The sequence below is a fragment of the Nannospalax galili genome, unplaced genomic scaffold (assembly GCF_000622305.1).
Source record: "Nannospalax galili isolate Female #2095 unplaced genomic scaffold, S.galili_v1.0 scaffold1483, whole genome shotgun sequence".
Taxonomy (NCBI): domain Eukaryota; kingdom Metazoa; phylum Chordata; class Mammalia; order Rodentia; family Spalacidae; genus Nannospalax; species Nannospalax galili.
Window position 1 is genome coordinate 392,035 of NW_008350011.1, and position 23,202 is coordinate 415,236.

The 23,202-nt window shown below is 46.8% G+C and overlaps 1 pseudogene; it reads left to right on the forward strand.

The window, feature by feature from the left end:
* The first annotated feature begins 11,289 nt into the window (after nt 1-11,289).
* LOC115072719 lies at nt 11,290-11,405 on the forward strand (annotated as a pseudogene).
* Nucleotides 11,406-23,202: the final 11,797 nt, after the last annotated feature.

Sequence of the window (23,202 nt, forward strand, 5' to 3'; positions counted from 1 at the left end):
GGCGGGGATCGGGCGGGACTTGGACGGGACTCGGGCGGGACGCTGCGACCCGCACAGCGCGTTCGCAGACTCGCTCTACGCGACCTTAGCCCGTCAGCGGGTCGGCGGCGGGGGGCGGGGCTGCGCGGCAAGAACGCGCCTTCTGATTGGCTGTCGAGGGCGGGACTCATTCAGGTAACACGCCCTCTGATTGGTCCTAGAGCTTGGCTCGCGCCACTGCGCATGCTCCGTTGCTGCAGAAGACTGCGGATGCGACTTGGATGACTGGAGGAGCTGCGTTTCGGCCTCTGCGGTGCCTCGGGCTAGTTCAGTGTCCGGAGGGTGCTCCCTGCGGGGCCGCGTGCGCCGGCCGAATCCCGACGGCGTGTAGGCGCAGGACAGCTCGGCACTGCAGGTTGTGGGAGCCGCAGCCCATCCTGTGGTTGAGGCCGGGCTTCGGGTCTGAGCACGTGAGAGGACCCGGCGTCCAGTGCCCTAGGAGCGCCCGGGTCTGCACGCGGAGAGGACTCTGTCCTGTGCTCTAGGGTGTTGCAGAATGAGGTCTGGTCTGCCTTTCGCAGCCGTGATTGCTAATTACAGGTCTCGCGGAGCAGGCCCTTTCCAGGCCTTCTCCCTCCCAGACCTCGTTAAACTGTCTTGCTTCACTTAGCAGGCCTGCTCTGCAACTTGTTCCTCTTGTGTTTTTCTTGATAGCCTAGTTTTTGTTGTGGGCTCTTAATATGGAATAAAAGTGCTTGTCTATACATGTAGGATCCATAAATTCTGTCCCCACCAAAAACTAGAAAGGTTAGGTGTCTAAAAAACGTCCAGAGGCCTGAATCTTCCCTAACTAGTCGAGACCAGATAACCCCATAGAAGAATGCGTGCAACGATCAAGCTGGTCAGTGTGCACATTTGGCGTGTGTAAAGTGAACATATGGGGTGGGTGTTTGTGCAAATGTCCACTTCTGAGTGCGGTTCACTGGCTCTCGTTTTTTCTCCCTGTCGGTCCAGATCACCTAGTCCAGCTACCTTGTGTCTCTGCTTCCTGGTCGTGGCCTTTCCATCATCCCTTGCACCTGCGTCCTTTTCCACCACTGCTTAGAAGACTTCTTGAGGCCACCTATCCTGAGTACATTGCCAGAAACAGACATCTTAGTGTCTTTCTGTGATGTCAGAGTTCATTGACTAACAGTTTACAAGGTACAGCAGTTTCAGTGGCAGGAATTGGCCAGATACTTTTCTGGGTGGCCCTGATCAAGGCAAACACAAGTTTTAGTATTAACTCTAAAACCACACATTACACATGACCCAGTAACACACACACACACACAGGTTACATAGTGACCACCGAAGGTTAAAGAGGCCTGAGAAGCGGAAGCTGGGTCACTGATAGGGATGCAAGAGTTGATAAGCAGCGAACCCAGGCTTGTGCAGGGAAGGAGCTGCTGTTAGGGTCAGGCTACTGCGGGTCACACACTCAGAGAGAAGCTGCTGAGTCCATATGCAGAGGTGGAAGGGCAGGACAGGGTCTAGACAGGAATGGATAGCAGGTCCAGACTGGTGAATAGGTGTACAGGCAGACAGCAGTTGATTAGGTCACCTTGAGTCAAGCCAGAGGCCTGGGGAAAGTCAAGGGCTCACTGCCTGCTGGTTCTTGATACACACCAGATAGATGATAGGTTTTGGGGGAGGGGGTATTGTCGCCTTAACAATGTTGGGTGCCAGCCTCTGTCTGGGGTTCAGGTGACGGAAATGCACTCTTTTCTTGGGTCTAGTTTCCTTGATACAATTTTCATAGACCCTTGTACCCTACAATCTCTGTTCACCTCAAAAAATGTATAGGATGCCTGCCTTTCTATTCCTAGGAATAAGTCACTTAGTCTTCTGTAGTGTGGAGAGCACAAGGCAGATGATACTGTTCACAAGTCCACCCAGGTGCACAGTTACCTTCAGAATGGTGTCAAAAGCTGCTGGTAAAATGGGGTCTCTCAGTGCAAGGCACAGTCTGAAACCCACTGTTTTATACAATATGGAGTAGCCCAGAGCAAGGCGCAGCCTGAGCACTCCACCCTCTGATTCTTGACAGCAGGAACCCAGTGGCTCCCCAGGAAAAGGAGCCCCTCATTGCCTTTTGTGCAAGATGTAACAGAGGGTGATAAGTGCATATTCTTAAGCAAATGGGGGAGGATTTAGGTATTTTGACCTGTGACCTTTATACATATTTTTTGTTCCTATATTTACCTGGTTGTTATCTTTAGTTGTTTATAAATCTTTTTTGTGGGGCTGGAGAGATGGCTCAGCAGTTAAGAGCGCTGACTGCTCTTACAGAAGACCCAGGTTCAATTCCTGGCACATGGTGGCACACAGCTGCCTATGACTCCGGTTCCGGGGGATCCAACACTCTTCTGATTCCTGTGGGCATTCCATGACACAGGTGTGCTTACCTACATGCAGGCTATATACTCATACACATAAAATGCATATAAATATTTTTTAAAATAAATAAATCATTTGTGTGTGTATGTGTGTGTGTGATATGCTGGTACGTGTGAGACCCTGATGTTAAAAACTTTCTTAGTATTGGTGTGACCATGGGTGTTATTTATTTTGTAATCACCCTGTGTCTTTGTGTGACCTAAGGGCTGTGCCAGTTACAATGCCCATGCATCTGTGGATACAGACATTTTTTGCTGTCAGTTACAGATTGTCTGACTTCACTGACCACTGCTGTGCGGTCAACATGTTGTGCAGATAGTGCAGGACTTGCTCGGCAAGGCCCATGAGGACCTGGAGTTTCAGGGCTGCTGCTTTCCATCCTGTTTTATCCTTGGTCCACAGAGGCTGATCTGTGTGTAAACAGGTGTTATGCGGACTACGTCACCAGGCAGGACCCCAGTTCCCTATATTGCTGTGGGTATGTCCGCTCTCACAGTCTTCTCTAGCATGTCTGTCTCCTCCACCTTGTACACCTCCTCTGAGGAGCCCTGGTTGGTCTTAAAATCAGTGCCCTGCTTTTTATGTACATTTCCAGGTAACAAGCTTCTCATCAACTGCCTGACAGCTTTTTGGGACTGGACTTTATATACCTGATTGTAATAAGTGTGTCACCAGAGGCTCCATGTCTATCAATGCCTCCTAAGTCAGCAAAACATTTTTTTTTTCTTCCAGGAGCAAGCATGAGCTTACACAACAACTTAAAACATCTAAATTAAAACCCATTAGAACCCATCACAAGAGAATCTGCCTGGCTTACTGGGCTCCTCAGGTTTTTCCTCTGGCCTCCAAGGCTTGATTAGAGAGTGATGAACCCAGGCTCTACCTTCAGGCACATCATGGCTGTTGGGGTGCTCAGAATCACAGTGTGAGCTCTCACCCAAGTGGATTCTGAATCCTGGAACATGGACCTGTTCTCACAGGAGCTTTTTGAGTGTCCCTTTTGCGTCACATTCTTACCACAAAAATTGTGGTTCCCACTTTTGGGTTCTTAGTCTCATCAGAATTTTAAAATGGACTCAAAAGGAAGCCAGAGAACAATTTTATCAGCAATTAAAGAGAAAAAGCTAACAGGGCAGGCAAGCTGTAAACCTCTGCAGCTGCCAGAAGGGAGCTGGAGAAGAGGAAGAGACAGCTGCCTTGTTTTGGTGAGCTCTGTAAGCAGCCACATGGCAGAGGGGTGCTTCAGAGAACAGACAGGAAGTTCAGAGTACCAGGGAGTGTGCCCAGGCTTTGACTACTATACTAAAGAGCAAAGGTAGAGAGCAGGAAAGGGAAATACCACACTTCTCTAACTCAGAAAATGGGCAGGCACAGTGCTGCCTGGTGGATGCTCTGCAGTCCACTGCCCCAGTTATTTTTAAAGTATATTTACTAGACACACGTAGGAATTTAGTTGTCCAGAATCCTACAGAAATAAAATTGTGTTGTGTGGGCCTCTTGGTCCATAATTACCAGGTGTCAGAATCCAGTCCCATCATGACTTTAACCTTAATCAAGCATAAGATATTGGGTAATGTAGCTTTAAAAAGATTGAGGGGCTGGAGAGATGGCTTCAGCGGTTAAGAGCACCAGCTGTTACTGCAGAAGACCTGGGTTTGAATTCCAGCACCCAGATGGGAGCTAACAGCTGTTCATAATTCCAGTTCCAGGAGCTCCTACAACCTCTTCTGTACTCCCCAGGCGTTACACGACACAGGTGCACTTACTTGCATGCAGGCAATACACATACACATAAAATAAGATTATTTATGTAGTGTCTGGGCATGTGTGTGTGGTGCCAGAAGAGGGTGTCAGGTGCCCCAGATTGGAAGGTACAGGTGCTTGTGAGCTGCTCTCTGTGGGTGCTGGAAACTGAACTCCAGTCCTCTGAAAGCATCAAGTGCCCTTAACCCCAGCCATGGCTCCAGTCCTAGTCTTTATTTTTAGTGCCCGTTCCTGCTCCTCACCCCATGTGAACTCCTGTGACTTTCTTGTAACTCAATATATGAACCTTAAAATCATGTTCACATAAGGTACTTGTGCCCAGTACCCACATATCCTCTTAGCCATGGAACTTCTGTTTGGATGTAGGTGTCTCTAATGACACAATTCTCTGTCACTGCCCTGGGCCTGCCATCTAGTGACCATTTAACAAAGAATTTACAAGTGGTTTCTTGTTCTGTTTTCTCCTTGTTAAATGTCTACCCATTTCTAAGTCTCTCTGCTGTTCCATTTTTATTTCTAATTCTCCTTATCATGCCATCTAGATGTGATTAGAGTCCTAATTTGCCTGATTAACTTGGAAAGACAGTACTGAATGTTATCGTTAGACTATTTATAAAGACCTATGAGTCTTACAGAATGATGTTTTGTCTTCCCACATAAAGGTGATGTGCTTTAGTGTCAACTTGACACACCTGGGTACAGGAAGCCTCAGTTGGTCAATTGCCTCCATTGGACTGGCCTGTGACCGTGTCTGTGGGGCATCTTGATTATTGAGTGATGTGAGAGGGCCCAGCCCACTGTGGGTGGTGCCATCCCTGGGCAGGTGAGCCTGTGTTGCATAAGAAAGCAGGCTGAACAGGGGCCAGGGAGCAAGCCAGTAAGCAGTGTTCCTCCATGGCCTGTGCTCCAGTTCCTGCCTCCAGGTTCCTGCCCTGAGTTTCTATCTTGGGCTCCCTGATAAACTGTAACCCAGAAGATGTAAGCCAAGTAAACCCTTTTCTCCCCAAGTTGGTACTGGTCAGAGTGTTTTGTCACAGCAGTGGAGAAACAAACTAGAACAGGTGATTTATTCTTGCTTTATCTACACATACTGTAAAAAACATATCTGACATAGCACCACATGGACATTTCATTATATTGAGTTACTGTTTGAATAACTTTTCCATCTAGTAATGTACCTGGGAGCTTAGATTACATTTCTATTATCTACAGTTTATATGTGTCATTAGGTTTGTTTTTTAAACATTTTGTCTTATGTGTATGAGTGTATTGCCTGCATGTAGGTAGGTGCACCTGTGTCGTGCAGTGCCCTCGGAGGTCAGAAGATGGCATCACATCCCCTGGAACTGTGAGTTGAGTGGTTGTTAGGTGCCATATGGGTGCTAGGAATCCAACCCGGCTCCTCTGCAAGAGCAACCCGTGCTCTTAACCGCTGAGCCATCGCTCCAGCCCCTGATGACAGTTTAAAGGTCTGTAATATATCATTCACAGGCTCCTTCAGCTAAAATATCTAAGGGCCCTGGTTGTTGTCAGACTTTTATGAGGTCTAGGCAAGGGAAGAGCTGTGCTAAGCAGTGTGGAGTGGGTGCCTTTCTGTTTAGATTGACAGGCTTGGATTATGTAAGCCTTCACTTATACATGTCCCTTCCCATGATGCATCTTATTTTAATCATAACACACATAAACCTAAGATGGTAATTAGAGATCTTTCTCTAAAAGTTCATTCAGAGGACATAATTTGCCTCACTGCACTTATTCCCAAAACTAGTTCAGGTAAGATCGGCCCCCTGCCTCCCATACCCAGATAGTAAGTTGCAGGTGTTTTTCTTTGAGACAGGGCCTCACTATGTAGCCCCAGCAGGCCTGGAACTCACTATGTAGACCACACTGGCCTCAGACTCAGAGATCTCCCTGCCTCTACCTCCTGAGTGCTAGAAATCGAGGCCTACACCACCACACCTGGCTTCCAGAATATTTTCCAATGGAAACCAATCATAAAAGGGAATCAACAGGGTGGCCAAGGGAGGAGCAACTTATTCCATTGTTTAAAATGGAGTGTCCAGGCAATTTGAGGCAGGTGAAGGTCCCAGGTCACCAAGTGCACCGTTAGGAAAGCAGTGTGTGTAGCTCAAGGCAGGTGGTATTTCACATGGCGAAACTATCCCACACCTGCTTGCTGCTCTAGGGCAGAGGGCCATTTTCTTTGTGCCGTGGCCGCTGGCAAGTTGTCTGTGCTCCTGTGTACCCCATCTGTGTTCATACGAGCAACACGAGGTAAACTCAGTGAGTCAAAGAAAAGCAGAAAAGCTCAAAATCCAAGCAAGACCAAAAGCCATGAAATTAGGGGGAGACTTGGGAAGAAGGAGCAGTGGGAGTAGGAAGGGGTCCGGGAGGGGAATACTTTTTTTTAAGTTCTAAGGAGTTGTGAAATACCATTCTGAAAGTGAAGTACCTACAGATGTCTTTGGAAGGGACCCGTGGGTTCTAAGCACGGTGAGCACAAACCTGCCTCTTACAAGCTGAAGATTGTTTACATTGTAAATACTTTTCCGTTCCATTTCTACCTCTGAAATCTGTCACAGTGGAAAATACTTTTATTTCTCAAAGTCTTAGAGTATATCAGAGTTCAGAGAGCTAAATTCTCTCTAGATTGAGCTAGCACAGTGTTAGCAGTACACACTCACTATGACACAAAATCTGACAGGGAAATGTTAACAAAACTCATTGAAAACGCTTCTCCGTGATGCTTTGATAAAAAGAAATGTCCATGTTGTCTGTCAGTCTCCTGGGTGTCCTTTCTGCCTCGGAGCACTGCTGTATAGCAGTGTCTTAAGGTGCTGGGTCACCAGGTGTGACTAGGCTGTGGTCAAATGCAAGACTGGGCTCTGAGTGTCCTCACAGACAGCTGAGGCCCGGGAAGGGCAAGCATCTAGAAACTGAGTCCCTTCAAACTATTTGTGATCACATTTGACACTTATGACCTACACTGAAATACACCAAATGGGACTTGATTATACAAATTTGTAAATGGAAAAAAAAAACCTAAAACCATAAATATACTGGGAATAACATGGGATTCTGGTTGTATAGTCTTGAGGTAGAGAAGACTGCCTGGAATATAGTAAGGTTAATAATCCTAAGTATGGATCCCCAAGAGATCTCTATAGTGCAGTCTGATGAGCAGAGAGGGAAAACTTACTCTTTCTGTCCCATAAATCTCAGAGGGGGTTCAGGCCTAGGGGACCACCTAAGGCGAATCTGTCTGAAGCTGTAATCTGCCCAGGAACATCATAAACTGACCAGCCTTTTAAAATATATTTTATTTATTATTTTTATCTTATGTGTATGAGTGTTTTGCCTCTATGTAGGTAAGTGCACCTGTGTCATGCAATGCCCGAGGAGATCAGAAGAGGCTGTCCAATCCCCCTAGAACTGGAATTGTAGACAGTTGTTAGCTGCCATGTGGGTGCTGGGATTTGAACCCAAGTCTTTGGTAAGAACAGCTAGTGTTCTTAACCACTGAGCCATCTCTCCAGCCCTGTAAACTGACCATCCTTAATGCTAACTGAAGGGTACTCATCTGAACTTTGCTATAGAATACGTCTATAGCAAAAGGGAAAGACATCTTGGTATTAAAGAATGGGGTTGGGGGCCAGACATGGTGGCGCATATCTTTAATCCCAGCACTCCAGAGGCAGAGGCAGGCAGATCTCTGTGAGTTCAAGGCCAGCCTGGTCTACATAGTGAGTTCCAGGCCAGCTGGGGCTACAGGGAGACCCTGTCTCAAAAAGACCAAAAAAAAAAAAAGAATGGGGTTGGTTGGTTTGTGATGGGTCTCACATAGCTTAGGCTGGCCTCAAAGTCACCAAGGAGGTATACCAAGGATGATCTTGAACTTCTGATCCTCCTGTCTTTTCCTCCCAAGTCCTGGAACTGTCTATAGGTGTGTGCCTCTGTGCTGGTTTATTCAGTGCTGGGATGGAACCCAAGATTTCATGCTAAGCATGTGTGCAGGCCAGGTATGGTGGCACATGCCTTTTATCCCAGCACTCAGGAGGCAGAGGTAGGTCGATCTCAGTGGGATCAAGGCCAATCTGGAACTACATAGTAAGTTCCAGGCCAGCTGGGGTTACAGGGAAATCCTGTCTTTAAAAAAAAAAAAGGTGTGTGCACACCCGGTAATCCCATCATTTGAAAGACATGCAAGACAGTCTGAATTCAAGGCCAGCCTCGGTGACATAGGGAGACTCTCAGAAAGGAAGGGAGGGAGGGAGGGAGGGAGGGAAAAAGAAGGAAAAATATTCTTGTTCTAAAAGATGTACACAGTAATGATTTGAATATTGAATGGAGTTGTGAGTCCTGCTCCTGTGCCCCACTTTCTTATCTAGGAATTCCAGCTCTGAGCTTTCCTACTTGTTTATGTTGACAACCCATGGCCTCTAAGCATTTGTTCCAAAGAAAACAACACAGAACTCCCAACCCCGCCCTTAAGCTCTGGGCCGAAGTTGACCTCCGCTTTCTTGAGAGGATCCCAGAGCTGTTTCTTTCCACGTTCTTGACCTGGAAGGCCTGAGGTTTGGACCACTTTACCAAGGTGCTGCAGAAGCAGTGGTGGGCACTGCCGGTCCCTCCACCTGGGTCAGAGCAGTGGCGCAGAGCGACTGGCAGCCATCATGTTGGCCACACCCTTGTGGCAAAAGCCAAACACTTGACAGTAACCCCAATGAAAGGGTGGGGGAGCTGATGAGATGGCTTGGCTGGTAAAGGTGCCAGCCACCAAGCCAGGTGCTCTAGGTTTGAGTCCCAGGCCCCACATGGTAGAAGGAGATGAACCACAGGTTGTCCTTCCCATGTGCCCACACATACCCACACAGACAAATACACTGCAATAAAAATGTCTCATTTTATTAGATCTCAACACTTGGCTACCTATCTTTTGAATAATCCGGGTGGCTGAAAGGAGTCTATATGAAGTGTGTGATGCATCGTGAGGGTCAGGTGTGGCAAGAGGGTGAGGGAGGAGAGAGACAGCGAAGCAGACAGGAAAAAAGCCGGTTGGCAGAGAGACACTGGAAAGACGTCCCCACCTGGGCTGCATACAAGCAGCAGAGCTCTGAAAGCCCATGATGTACAAACATGGGAGAGGCAGGCACCTTGTAAATGACATGGTTTTGGTTTTGGTTTTTTTTGAGTCTTCTGTAGCCCCAGCTGGCCTGGAACTTGCTATGTAGACCAGGCTGACCTCAATCTCATCAAGATCTGCCTGCCTCTGCCTCCCTAGTGCTGGAATTAAAGAATGTGCTTCTATTTATTTTTAAAAATTATTTTTATTTTATGAATACAATACATGTGAGCACCTCTTTGTATGTAAATGCACCATGTGCATGCCTGGTGGCCAGAAGAGGATGTTGGATCCCCTGGAACTGGAGTTACAGATAGTTGTGATGTGTCATGTGGGTGTTGGGAACTGAACCTGGGTCCTCTGCAAGAGCAGCACATCTTCTTAACCACTGAGCCAGCTCTCCAGACTTATGTTTCTATTTCTAAACATGTGTCTCTGGCCCAGTTCTTCGTCTTCAGACACAGAACAGTAGCTCTGGAGAAAGAAGCATCTGACATTTGGGACAACAGGCCTCTCCACTGAGTCATGAGCAAAAGGAGCCGAGCTGTGCCAATTCCAGTATTTTGCCAAAAATGTCACTTTTAAGGAAAAGATTTCCATTAAAATTTTCAAGTGAGCTGTATGTGGTGGCACACAGCACTCAGGAGGCAGAGGCAGGGAGATCTCTGTGAGTTTGAGGCCAGTGTGGTCTACATAGTGAATTTCAGGCCAGGTGTGATGACACACCTTTAATCCCCCCACTCAGGAGGCAGGGTGGGATCTCTGAAATCCAGCCTAGTCTACATAGCAAGTTCCAGGCCATCTGGGGCTACAGGGACACCATTTTAGTTACTCTTTATTTCTGTGATTAAAATAAAAACAAAACAAAACACCAAAACCAACTTGGAGGGCAGATTACTGCTTACTGGCTTGCTCCTCTGGCCCCTGCTCAACCTGCTTTCTTATACATAATACAGGATCACCCACCCAGAGGTGGCACTACCCACGATAAGCTGGGCCCTCCCACATCAGCAATCAAGAACGTGCCCCACAGACATGAACGTGGGCCAGTCCAACAGGCCAGTTGAGGTTCCCTCTACCCAGATGTGTCAAGTTGACAACTAATGTGTCAGCAGAGACACCCTGTCTCAAAAAAATTTTTCTCAAGTGAATGTTTGCCTTTCAGATGGAGGCAGAGAAATTGAGGGGAACATGAGGCGGGGTCCCTGTCATCAAGAGTCTGGTTGAAGCCTTTGTCAGCAGTACAGCAAGAATTCTGGCACAGTTAACCATTGCTTGAGGCGTTTGTCCCTTCCCAGCCGTGAACATGGAATTCTGTAAAAGGATCTCTAATGCCAGCCACCTCAGAGAGAGAGAGGGAGTCAAGATGCCTTGCAAGCACTTGCCACCAAGACTGACTGCTGACTACCAGAGTTTAATCCTCAGTCTACAGGGTAGCAAGAATTGATTGGAGTTTGATCCTTGCACACATGCGCGCGCACACACACACACACCCACACACCCCTATGAATACATGTGTAAAAAAATTGAAAGTTCCTTAGTGACCTTCTGAGATATAACTTGAGAATCACTGTGATAGAATATATGGCCAATGCCAGGACAGTTAACTTCTGTCCTGTGAGGAGCCCATACCCATGCCCAGTCCCCAAGCTCAGGTCCCACTGTCCTTCTCTTCCTCAAGAAGCACACGCCCTGCCCCACTTGGGTGTGTCTTACTTCTGAACACATTCTCTGTAACACTGCTTACATTAAAATATCTTTAATAGGGACTCCAGAGCTGAGTCAGCACTTTAGAGCACTGACTGCTCTTGCACTGACCCAGGTTCAGTTCCCAGCACCCACACTGTGACTAACAATTGTAACTCCAGTTCCAGGGGATCTGACACCATCTTCTGGCTTCTGTGGGCATTGCATGTACATGTGCACTTATATACATGCAGGCAAAACTCATACACATAAAATAAATCAATCTGTGTCTTTAATAACTCTGTGTATCTGGAACTGTTGGCTGTGGCAATCTCCCTTTCTAGCCAAGGAAAACCATCCTGGCAAAGCTGTCGCCATTTAATTAGTATCAGATTCTGACTAGTGCAAGTTCTTCATGATTAGCAAGAAGCTGTGAGATGCCAGATATTTGGGTGTGCTTTTCTAAACTGTTAGTAAAATGCTTCTAGAAAAAATAGTTAATAAAATTTCCATCTTAAGGATGACTCAGCAGTTAAGAACACTTATTGCTCTTACAGAGACCTGAGTTTCATTCTTAGCACCCATGTCAGGCAGCTCACAACCACCTGGAACTCCAGCTCCATGGGACCCAACACCTTATGGCCTCTGAGGTCACATATATGTGTCATACAGTCACATAGACACATTAACAAAAATACTTTTTAAAATGTCCAGCTCTGTAAGCCAATCCTGAAATTCTTTTCATCATCAAAGCCACAAATCCTGGTTTGGCCTGAGTCAAGATTCCTAAAAGTCCAGGGGAACTTGGGCAGCTGATGGTGGCAGTGAGGAGCCATATCTCTGTCTCCTCAGTGTTGACAAGATAACTTACTATATTTGTTCCCATAAGCTTGACAGCTTCCTGTCACATAGGAATGGAGAGCCTCTGCTGCAGGCTCTTAGCCTCATAGATTAAACATATTTCAAAATGGTCTCAAAAGGAACCTTGAGACAGAGTTAGAAAGAAGAGGGGGGAGGGAGGAAGAAAGGAAGGAAGGAGAAAGAAAGCAGTCTGACAGGTAAGCTGGAGATGTCAGCAGCTGTCAGGAGACTGAAAATGGAAAAATGTGCATCCTGAGAGGTCAAGAAAGTGCAGGCTTCAACAATGGAACTTGACGTGGGGTGGGGATGGGAGTAAAGGGGCCTTCAGAGAAGGGTGTGGAGAGAGAACACCTCAGGGCCTAGTCTGAAAAAAGAGAACAGAAAAGTTTTGTTTTCAAGTGGCAGGCTTAGCAGTGGGAGTCTGTAAGCAGCTGCATTGTAGGCTGGGCTCTGAGGTGAGTATGTACATGTGGGCACTTACTGCTCCCTCTTACCATGTTTCCAGGTGTGTCCTGGTTCTGTTCATCCCCTGGCCTCAGGCTGTCCTCTTGAGGTTGTAAAATAATTTCCTCCTTGTCACAGGAGGTCTTGGCCTTACCTGGGCAAGGGAAGCTCCCGTTGTCTACCTCAAAGGATGTTATCAACTATTGACCAAACCATTTGTGAAACAAGCATTACTGACCATCAGCTGTGCTGCTTGTGTCAGAGGAGGCACAGCACTGGTATTCAGATGGCCCAGGGGCTCTCCCTACCTGGAGGGCACCTGCTCTCTGATCAGAAAGGATGCCATGGCTGTGGATCATATCATCTTTACCAGAGGAACCTGATGGCCTGGGAAGCAGCAGGCTGCAAACAGTGCTTTTGATTCCCTTTCTCACTGCCTAGCATCCCAATACCTGAAATTTTTTGATGAGAGCGTTGTCACAGTAACTCTTGTGATTTTTTTCAACATTGTGTGATGAAAGATGTCAACATTTAGCTGTAACTCAAGTGAATAGTTTATAAATATCCAAAGCATCGGGCTTGTAGATCATACTTGGGTACATGGTTCTTTACCCATGTCTGTCTTACCTTTGTTCATACAACTACCAAAATTACCTCACCCTGGAGAAGCCATGAGTTCCTGACTTTTTGATGTAATACAGTAAGAAAACTGTCATGTTTCCTGGAAAAGCTGTTAAAATGCTTCTCTTAGGGCTGGAGAGAGGGCTCAGTGGTTAAGAGTACTGGCTGCTCTTAGAGAGGACCCAGATTCAGTTTCCAGCACATACATGGCAGCTAAGAACCACCTATAACATAACTCCAGTTCCAGGGATCTGACTCCCTCTTCTGGCCTCTCTGGCATGCATGGGTGTACTTACAGACATGCTGGTAAAACACAAACATAAAATACGACATAACATGCTCCTCTCTTTTTCCAATTACATAGATGAATGAGGCCAGATTTTAGTCATTGTCCTGACCCAGCTGATGCAGATTACACAACCCTTGCCCCAAAGGGGATAAGAGATGGCTTGTTCTGAGGCAAAACGTGAATGACCATGGTCCAAGGACACAGATTCAGGTTACCCCCAAGTACCATGTTCTGACATGATAACAGCTTCATTAAGTTTTCATAGTAACAGAACAAAGAAAGTGAGAAATTGAGTTACTTTTCAGATTCTTTGGTGGGAACTCAGGTAGGCAGGTTACAGCGGAATGGGGAAATCCCTGCACCAGCACCAGCCCTCAGATGTTATCTGATGACATTTTGGCCTTTGGGTTGGTGGAAGGTGCAGGTCTTGCTTGTACATCCCAGAATGATTTGCATGATAGATGGTCACAAGGTGTTAGGTCACAAGAGGTGGGCAGTAAATGGCTATTTAGGGGCTGCAGACAGCTGGGCTGAGCGTCCTCTGAGCCTGTGGCATTCCTGCCCTCCATGTCACCAGGTCACCTGTCAGCCTTGTTTTTCAAGTGTGGCTTTTGTTTTTGCTTTTCTGGAAACTTTAGTTCCCAAACCAAAGAACAGCACAGCCACAGTCTGAATGCAGAACAAGATATGGGCACCAAGCTGTCCCTGTGGGGATGTTCAGATTCAGTCCACGATTACCAACCCGCCATGCTGCCATCTGGGTTTGATGCCTCCAAGGTTATTCTGTGCATGTCTGTTGGTCCCTTTCCTGTCGATATCCATGCAGGCACTGGGAAGAATGACTGAGCACTTGGTATGTGCCAGACCCTGATCTAGAGTCTGGTAATAGAGCCCTAAGCAAGGCAGATAAGGTCTGCTTGGTGGAACATGCTTGTCAGTGGTGAGAGACAGTTAAAACTACACAGAACTATGAGAACTAATGATTTAAAATAGCATGATGTATACGATAGAGCGGGTTATACAGTGCTAGCTCTAAACTGTATTGCCAGGGAGCCTCTGAGGTGGGGACACCAAGGCTAAGTCATGCAGAGGGCTAAGACCAGCATTTCCAGCTGAGGAAACAGCACCTGAGAAGATCCTGAGTGCTCTCTGAAGGAGTCAGTGCTTTGTACTCAGCTCTGAACTAGCCTCCTTTAAGCTTCTTTAAGTCCTCTGTGCAGCAGCTAGTAGGGGTTAAACTGTGCTCTACCAGGGCTGGAGAGATGGCTCAGCGGTTAAGAGCACTGACTGCTCTTGCAGAGAACCCAGGTTCGATTCCCAGCATCCACATGGTGACTACGAACCGTCCTTAACTCCAGTTCCAGGGGAACCGAAGCCCTCTTCTGACCTCTGCAGCACTGCACAACAGGTGCACTCACATACATACAGGCAACACACTTGTACACAGAAAATAAAAAAAAAATAAATTGTGCTCTCCCAAAACAATGGCAAAGCCCCCCTCCTGCACCTTGGAAAGAGGCCTCACTGTAGAGAAGGTCTTCATAGAAGCAGCTAAAATGTGGTCATCAGGGTAAATCCTGATCACTTTAATAAGGAAAGTTTGGACACAGACTGGCAAAGCCAGTAAAAAGACATAAAAAGGCCATCTAAGACAGAGGGAAGCCAGGACCAGGCCCTCTGCCAGTCAGAAGTCCATCCTGCCTGCAGCTTACTTTCCACCTTGAGCTCCCAAGATGGCAACAGTAGACATCTATTATTCAGGCCCTAGGGTGCAGTGCTGCTTACCACACTCCCAGCCAACAAACAGAGCAGCCACAGAGATCTTTGCCTTGCTTCCCTGCTGGAAATGATTCTGCCTCAGTAAAATCTCCAAGTCCTGCCTTCGGTCTGCAAAGCTGTACTCTGAGCCAGCCTCCTGTCTCCATGGCATGGCTCTGCCAGGCTGGCAGGTGCAGAGCATCTGACCTATCAGGTCTGAGCTGCCCTCCATAGTTTGCCCTTTGTTCCAGGGGTTCTTTTCCAGGAAGATCAGGAAGATAAAGCTAGAATTTGCCAATACCTTATTTACCTAATGAGAGGCCCATCTGAGCCTAACAAGTGGCTTGTGGGTGGACAGCCCTATTGGGACAGCGGCTCACCACAGGTGTTTATCAGAACTGTCTGTGAATCTGGCTTGGAGGTGCAGGCCTGTGATCCCAACTCCTCAGGAGACTGAGGCAGCAAGACCAAAAGTTCAGGGCCAGCATAAGCAACTTCATGAGACCCTATCTCAACAACAAACAACAGGACAACTGTTTTTACATCAGATTTGCTGAGTCCCTGGCCTGGCAGAGTCCATCAGTGGTTTACCTAATCTCAGTGCTTCCTAAAGCAACCCAAACTCAGAAGTCCACCCCATAAGTGCCCATTAGACTTCCACTAGGACTCATTTAAGATTTTCTGTAAAGGTTTCCTCACTCCGGTGAGTAACTGACTTGATTTCCTCTGATCAGCAGTCACTCTGAGACTCCTCGTAAGGAGCCAGACATTCTGGTCTCTTGGCCCATGTGTATCAAACAGTACTGACCATTCTTGTTTCTTGGATGTTCTTTCCCCAACTGTGGACACATTTACCCCCTATGGACACATTATTCCCCATTCTGTTCAACCGCTTAAGGAACTGCTCAGCATCCTGAGTGGCACGGACGCCCACATTGTGCTGTTACTGTTTACCAGCCCTACAATAAAACACTGCTATTTTGCATAATACCCACAGTACCTTCTCTGAAGCAAGTAGGCACCTATTACTTAAGTAGATGACTGCCTAAATTAAAGTCTGCTCCCCCCAGCCTCTTGGACAGCTATGTGGTCTAACCAGCCAGTGTAGTGGAGGGTGGTGTATGTGGCAGATGGATGTGTCTGTGGCCTCTCCTTGTTGAGTGTCCACACAGCCTCTAGCAGCTGTGCTGACAGGCACATACAGCAAAACAAGAAACCTAAAGGCACTCGAATTTCATTTTCAAAAATTTAATAATTTGTTATTGTGTATGTGCACAGGATGGAGGGAGGGAACGTGTGCCACAGTGTGCATGTGGACATCAGGGGACATGGAGTCGGTTCTCCACCTTCACATGGGTTCTGTGAATTCAGGTCACCAAGCTTACATAACAAGCGGGCCCCACATTGGGCGCCAGCTGTGGGGTCTCTCCCTCTCCTTGCAGGTCATTGGCCACCAGACCACGAGGACAAGGGGAGCAGAAGCAACGAGCGGGGTCAGGACGGCCAGTGAGCACTGATGGAAGAAAGCCCTTCCAGGGAGGCAGGTTCAACTATGCAAACAGCTCCAGACTCAGTGAAACAGCTCTGTTTATTCAGTGGGAGAACTGGGAAAAATATAGTGTGGAGGCAGTAGCCAGTGCCTCAGCTGATAGGTGCTCATAGTATGCTTTGTTTACATGTGGTAGTGGGCTCCTATCGTCCGACTACCAGGCAATGCCTGATTATCATATAGAAAAAACCTGGGGGGTAGTTTTTACTCCAGGTAACTATGCCAAAGGTCATGTTCCAAGTAAGGTCAGGCATCCATGCTTGGTGGCACTTTCCAGTTGTCAGGAAGAGAGCAGGAGGCCCCCTGCTGAGAAGGGGAGTCCTTCCATTTGGCGCCAAGCCCCTTAGAGCTATCCAGACATGGAGGACTACAACCCTAACAGCAGGGTTTCCCAACAAAGCACCTTTACCTGCTGAGCCATCTTGCCAGCCCAGAATTGGAATGTCTGAGACAGTATCATACGCACATTGAACTTACTACCTTCAAGAAGTGAGGCTTCTTGAAACTAAAAAAGAGGAAATTACATTTTAACTTGTTTAAGCTTGTTCTCTTTTTGTTTCCGGAGGCCAAACCACACCAATCTCAGGTCCCTATTACTATGGTCCTACGCATTTGTTTCTGTGGGGGATGGTATATACTTATCTGTCTCTTTGCTAGAACGGAGGATCCTGGTGAAAGGGAACTTTATTTTTTCCTTTGCTGTATTTCTGGACAGATGCACAGCAACTAATAAGCCAAGAAAACTTGAATAAACTCAGCAGGAAATCTCTAGGAAGACATGATTTCCTGAGAGATACTTAATCCCCCTGACAAACAGCTTTATCTCCTTGGGAATGAAGTTCCTGGAAGACATCACATAGCAAAATTGACTCAGTGCTGACTGGCAGGTGGTCCTGTCCTAAGATACTCAGTCCCCACTCTACTTGTGTTCCTTCTGCCAGTGTGTCCTTAGAAATGCATCCCATAGGCACTGCCAAGCTAGGCAGCACCACAGAGTCAGCATGTTCTTGGGAGTAGCTCCTCTCCAGTCCCTGTGACTGGATCCAGGGGGATTAAGTGCTAGGCTACCTGAGACACAGAAGATTGTCAAACAGAACTGAGCCTCAGAACTCCGTGAAGTGATGAAAAATCTGAGACATAAACAGTGTCATGGATACCAAAAAACTGCTGTGGAAGGCGGAACATGAGCTTGGAGAGGCAGAAACGGAAGCACATAGCTGTGTGCCTGAGAAGGAGGCATGAAAGTTCCTCGATTCTCCGTAAAACACCCCCTTCCCAGTGTGCTAGGGAAGGCTTGGGATCATTGCACAGGATCAGACCCTGCCTAAGGCAACCTCCTTAGGGCCACACTCAGCAGTCCCAGCCTGGCCCAGCCTGCCTCTCTGAGGTCGCATCTCTTGTTGGTCTTCTAACCTTGCTTCTTCACACAAACTATTTTCTATTCTCTGGAAAGATGTACTGATCCATCTTGGGTTTTTAAAAATATTTTATTAAATAATATTTTCTTAATTTTTATTTTATGCATGTGAGTGTATTACCTGCATATATGTAAGTGCACCTATGTCATGCAGTGCCCTCAGAGGCCAGAAGAAGGCATAGGATCCCCTGGAACTGGAGTTATAGATGGTTATTAGCCACCATGTGGGTACTGGGAATGTAACCTGGGTCTCTGCAAGAGCAGCCAATGCTCTTAACCACTGAGCCATCTCTCCAGCCACGCTGCTTCACCTTGTATGTAAATGCTGTTGCTCATGACGGAACACTCTTCCTTTCTACTTTACCCACTGGGGCTTTGTGCAAGATTTCTTTCTGCACAGAGCATGCCCAGCCTTCTCTGATTCCTCAGGCAGAAGTAGGCATCCTCCTTCTTCCTTCATAGCATCATGAGGTGCCTCCACTAGAGGACTGACCATAACTCACTGCAAATGCCTAGGAAAGGGCTCATTCATCCAGAGGCTCTCCAACTGTGGTCACGCTCAGCAACACCTGCTGCCTAGGCCTTCTTGCTGGAGTCAGCTTTCAGCTATGGGTTTTGCTGCTGATATATGATGAAGACCTTCAGATGTACAGATCAGTTCTCTTCAATTGCTAAAAACTATAAAGGAAATCTGCCTACTATACATCTGAGCCTGGAAATTTTACAGGAATTGTTAATGCTGTTAGCAACATGTACCCCTACTACCTGCGGCACCCACCGTGATCCTTCTCCCAAATCCCCTCTTTGGTCCTAAAAAGCCCTCAGAACACCCTCCTCCAGTGTCCCCGTGCCTCATATGTGAGCACCCATCCTAGATGTGACTCTGTGACTGGCAGGGGCTGCCAACACCTTTCCACAGAGGCATCCTTTGACCTGCCCATCTCCAGCTGTGGCACCATGCCTATGGACCACCCCACCTCATTCCACTTGGGTTGTGATGCTGGTGACCTACCTCGGGCTTCTTAAACTTTATGATCATGACCCCCTTTATGCCCAGGAACATTTTTACATGCCCCTAGGTATAAAGCTGTCTTTGTTTCTTTTCCTGTTGCTGTGATAAAATATCCTCACAAAAGCAACCTAAGGGAGAAAGGGTTTGTTTTAGCTCACAGTTCAAGGTAGGGTCCATCATGGTGGGAAAGTCAAGGCAGCAGGAGCTGGAGGCAGCTGGTCACATTATATCTGTCTGAAGTCAGAAGAAGGGACAATGCTTGCTGGTACTCAACTCACTTTCTCCAATCTATGCACCCCAGGGAACGTTCCCCCCCAGTTAAGATGGGTCTTCCCATTTCAATTAATGCAAAGAAGATAATCCCCACAGGCATGCTCAGAGGCCCATCTCCCAGGTAATTCTAGATTGCACCAAGTTGACAACATTAACCATCCCAATAGGTATAAAATAGGTATAAAACAGGGATTGGAGAAATGGCTAAGTGGTTAGGGGCACTGACTGCTCTTACAGAGGACCCGGGTTCGATTCCCAGCACCCACATGGTGGCTACGAACCGTCCTTAACTCCAGTTCCAGGGGAATCCGAAACCCTCTTCTGACCTCCTGGGATTGCATGACAAGGGTGCACTCACATACAGGCAGGTAATGTACTCATACACATAAAATAAAAATATTTTAAAAATAAAATAGGTACACAAATTTACTGATATAAATTGTAAATAAATACTTCAAAACAATTCTTTGGAATTTTTTATTTCTCTTCATATTACTTTTTTTGTGTGCCTGTATATATGTGTGTGGGCATACATATGATGGTCAGAGGACAACTTTCAGGAATCAGTTCTCTCCTTTCACCATGTGGCTCCTGGGGCCCACACTCAGGTTGTCAGGCTCAGTGACGGGTGCCTTTACCCACTGAGCCATCTCTCTGGCTCCAATCTTACCTTTTTTAAAATGACTCTTTGGTGCTTTTAATTTTGTCATTGATTAAAAGCGTGAACAGAAATGCTTATTTTTGAGAATTAAATCTTGGCAGGATTTTCAGTGCTGCAGAACTTGAGGGTATCTTCCAAAGTTGATCAGCATTTTTCATTTCATTTCTTCAGCACTGAGACTGCCCCTTCACTTACATACGTGGTAGAGAATGGCAGAGCATGTTAGGAGCCCTTCCAAGCCAACATTCGTTTAACGTTTTATGAAACCTAAGACTGCAATTCTAAGAGCAAAATTTTAAAAATCAAATTTTATAACAATCAAAGACATACTGATTTGATATGTGGTGAGGAAGGATGGCAGGGGACGATTAAAGCCCTTTGTATTCTGTTATTAAGCCAGTATGTTTCTTTAAGGGCAGAAGGCTTCACATGGGTGGTGGAAACACCGCAGTTGCAGTTCCTCTCACATAGTGGTCTTGAACCTGAGCCAAGGTGTTTCAGGCAGTGTTCCTTGGCCTGGTGAGGCAGAGGGTATGTGCAGGGAAGAACTCGTATGTTCAGAAGTGACACTTATACACAGCCAGCATTGTGATAAAGTCCTCGGGTTCATTATGCATTTGATTTCAAGTTAATTTTCGGTTATTGCATGTTCAGAAGCCTTTTTTGAAACCCTAACATTCAGTTGCAAGCCACAGTTTAGAAAGCTGTGAGCTTGCCCAACTCCCCGCTGTCAGCACCACCTTTCCAGAGCAAGTCAGATCACATCTTCTGAAAGCCTTCCACAGCTCCTCTTTGTAGAGGCTGCACTCCTGCAGGGCGCTCATGACCTGTCTGGCCCAAGCCACCATGCCCTTCAGTGGGTGCTTGCTTGAGGACCCAGTCCAAAATCCCTCCTTTCATTTAGCCTGCACTGGCCCTTTAAAAATGTAATCAAGGACTGGATAGAGGGCTCAGTGGTTAAGAGCTCTGGCTGCTCTTGCAGAGGACCCGGGTTTGATTTCCAGCACCCACATGGTGACTAACATCCATAACTCCAGTTTTAGGTGAATCCAACACCTTCTTCTGACCTTTGCGGGCATCGCATGATATGGGTGCACTTACACACATGAAGGCAAAACTCTCATACACATAAAATAAAAATAATAAAATATTTTTAAAGTAATCAAATATTTTTCCATTTTCCCTTTAATATGGCTTTTGACTAGACACTGATTTTTTTTTATTAGTGTATGTGTATATATGTGTGATGTGTGTGTTGGGGGGAGGGGACTCATGTACCACAATGTAGGTCAGAGGACAATCCTATGGAATCAGTTCTCTCCTTCTGCCTTTATGTGGGTTCCAGAGATAGAACTCAGTCCATCAGGCTGATGCAGCAAATGCTTTACCCACTCAGCCACCACACTAGCCCCCTTGATAATATTTTTAGTATTCCTTTACATCCTAGCCAGGGTTATGTTCAGTGTTCAATGACTTATCTTTAGAAGTCACTGAAATTTCTGGATATTTTCAGCAATGCTCTTTCTTCAATCTGCAGTCTAATCCTGCTATTTAAACAAACTATTCTCTTCTGTGGAAAGGGAGCTGTCTGGGTACTGCCTTTCCTGGGGCCTTTCATTTCTGGAAGGAAACCCTCCCACTGGGGACAGGCAGTATCACTCAGGTTCTGTGGCAGAACCCCAATAACCCTCTTCTTTGCCAATGGACACTGGTGGCTGTCCTGGTTAGTGCCGTTCCCTATACCTGCACCACCCCCATGTCTCTGGCCTTGGCTGTGACATTTGACTCCCCAGCTTCTACATCCTTTCTGATGGCTTCATCAGAGTGCTCACCGGGCCCTCTCACCTGCGCTTTGCTGTGTTGCTTAGAGGGGCAGGAAGCGTCCCCTCTTCATTTTAAACACCACACACCAGCACTTTTGTTCTCAAAACTTAAATTATTAAATGTATTTTTTTTCTGTTGCAATCCAGGCCAAATCCAGTTGTTTTCTGAACAGTATGAGACTTTCAGATTTTTACCTCTGACAAGAGCTTTATTTATTAGATAATGGCACAGCTGAAAAACACCCTTTCATTTAAGTCCTTCAAACCTGCTGTGCCTGCAGGGCTCCTGCCCCACCTCAAGTCCCCAGCGGAAGCTCTCTCAGTCCAGCCCTCTCACTGCCTGTGCCCAGTCAGTTCTCTTTTAATCACTTCCATATTACGCTGATCATTCTTCCTTGGCCAATGAAACTTAATCCAGACACTATTCTGAAGTGAATGTGGGGTGCACAGGGCCAGGCACTGATGTCACAATGGAGAAGAGAGACTTGGTCCTTACATTCACCCTTTTTTGGGGGAACACCTATTTTTTTTTCATTCAGCAAATGTGTCACTACTCAACTCATTCACTGATTACAGGTAACATTGACAGAAACGGTCGAAGCTTTAACCCCAGCACTTAGGAGGCTGAGGCAGGCTGATCACTGTGAGTTCTAGGTCAGCCTGGTCTATACAGTGAATTCAAGGTCGGCCAGAGCTACATAGTGAGACCCTGCCTCAAATAAATGAACATGGGGCTTGGGACATGGTTCAGTTGGTAAAAAGCACTTGCTATGTAAGCGTGATGACCAGAGTTTGATCCCTGAAATCCACTTATAGCTGGATATGGTGGTGCACATCTGTAATCCCAGTATTCCTTCTGTGAGATGGAGGTGAAGACAGGTGTCCTGGCCAGAATCTCACAGGCCAGCTCACCTATTGTAAGCAGTGCAGACAGCAAGAGCAAAACTGCCTCAAAACACGGTGGGAGGAAGGGACTGACTCCCAAAGAGCCATCCTCTGACCTCTACATGCATGCCATAGTACACATGTGCCTGGATTCACACACATACACATCATATACACACCATACACTCAATTTGTTTTTTGAAACATGATTGGGACCCAAGAGTCCAATCATGGTTTTTTGTTGTTCTTGTTAGTTTGTTGTTGTTTTTTTTTTTTTTTAGACAGAGTGTCTCTGTGTATCTAAGGCTGGCCTTGAACTTGTGACCCTCTGCCTCCCAAGGGCTAGAATCACAGGTGTTACCACTATGTCCAGCTCTTTCTCTCTTGCCTTTCATCCAGGGTTGCCCTGGCAAACTGGGGCATAGAACTTTGTGATGGGAATAGGGCATATGAGTTCTGAGTTCCAGGAAGAACTCTCTCCCACCAGGGAACCTGTGGGCAGAAGACAGTAGGCGAACCTAATTTCTCCCCTGTCCTCCTCTCCTGTCCTCTCCCCTGTCCTCCCCACCCCTCCTCTCCCCCCTACCTCCCCACCCTCCTCTCCCCTGTCCTCCCCACC